The sequence below is a fragment of the Diachasma alloeum genome, unplaced genomic scaffold (assembly GCF_001412515.2).
Source record: "Diachasma alloeum isolate Michigan unplaced genomic scaffold, Dall2.0 Dall_scaffold_00385, whole genome shotgun sequence".
NCBI lineage: Eukaryota > Metazoa > Arthropoda > Insecta > Hymenoptera > Braconidae > Diachasma > Diachasma alloeum.
The window spans coordinates 362989-364613 of record NW_021680524.1 but is presented as its reverse complement, the minus strand read 5'-3'; positions in this window follow the sequence as shown (position 1 = coordinate 364613).

Sequence of the window (1625 nt, the reverse complement as noted above, 5' to 3'; positions counted from 1 at the left end):
ATCCGAGAGTAGCTCCGACACGCGGAATGGACACTCATTCGACTCTCGGATTTTCGGAGATTAGGGCGCCAAACTCCAGTAAAGACTCTCGTCCGAGAGTGCATCCGACAGTGGTTTATGCCTTCACAAATCAATTTGTTTATTAATTGAGGGTGCATTAGATAAGTTGAAAATCCTTTGTGGACCCAATGTAGGGAGAAAGGGTAATTGAGGGTCCCTTAAACACTGCTGAAAGCAGTCTCGGATCAAGTCTCGGACGAGAGTAGAGATACGAGAGTGGTTAAGTAATTGGCAAGATAATTATTTAATCATTTCCGATTAGTTAGAGGGGCTTTGAGTAGCAAGAAAAACATTTTTGGAGCGTTTATCGGTGGACGGGGTATGTGAAGGTCCATTAAACATTGTTGAAAGCAGTCTCGGATGGAGTCTTGGACGAGAGTAGCGATAGGAGAGTGGTTTAGTAATTAACAAATGAGTTTGTTAATTATTTTTGATTAATTGGAGGTTCTTTAGGTAGTAAGATAATGATTTTTCAATCGGCTCACGACAGAGGGAGGAATGGGGGGTCCCTTGAACATTGCGGAAACCAGTCTCGGATCGAGTCTCGGACGAGAGTAGCGATACGAGAGTGGTTTATTAATTGACGAATGAGTTTGTTAATTATTTTTTATTGATTGGGGGTTCTTCAGGTACTAAGATAATGATTTTTCAATCGGCTCACGGCAGAGGGAGGAATGGGGGGTCCCTTGAACATTGCGGAAACCAGTCTCGGATCGAGTCTCGGACGAGAGTAGCGATACGAGAGTGGTTTAGTAATTAACAAATGAGTTTGTTAATTATTTTTGATTAATTGGAGGTTCTTTAGGTAGTAAGATAATGATTTTTCAATCGGCTCACGACAGAGGGAGGAATGGGGGGTCCCTTGAACATTGCGGAAACCAGTCTCGGATCGAGTCTCGGACGAGAGTAGCGATACGAGAGTGGTTTAGTAATTAACAAATGAGTTTGTTAATTATTTTTGATTAATTGGAGGTTCTTTAGGTAGTAAGATAATGATTTTTCAATCGGCTCACGACAGAGGGAGGAATGGGGGGTCCCTTGAACATTGCGGAAACCAGTCTCGGATCGAGTCTCGGACGAGAGTAGCGATACGAGAGTGGTTTAGTAATTAACAAATGAGTTTGTTAATTATTTTTGATTAATTGGAGGTTCTTTAGGTAGTAAGATAATGATTTTTCAATCGGCTCACGACAGAGGGAGGAATGGGGGGTCCCTTGAACATTGCGGAAACCAGTCTCGGATCGAGTCTCGGACGAGAGTAGCGATACGAGAGTGGTTTAGTAATTAACAAATGAGTTTGTTAATTATTTTTTATTAATTGGATGCACATTGAGTATACAAAAGAATGATTTTCAATCGGCTATCAATAGAGGGAGGAGTGGCGGGTCCCTTGAACATTGTGGAAACCAGTCTCGGATCGAGTCTCGGACGAGAGTAGCGATACGAGAGTGGTTTATTAATTGATGAATGAGTTTGTTAATTATTTTTTATTNCAAGAGTGGTTTGGTAAATAACAAATGAGTTTGTTAATTATTTTTGATTAATTGGAGGTTCCTTAGGTAGTA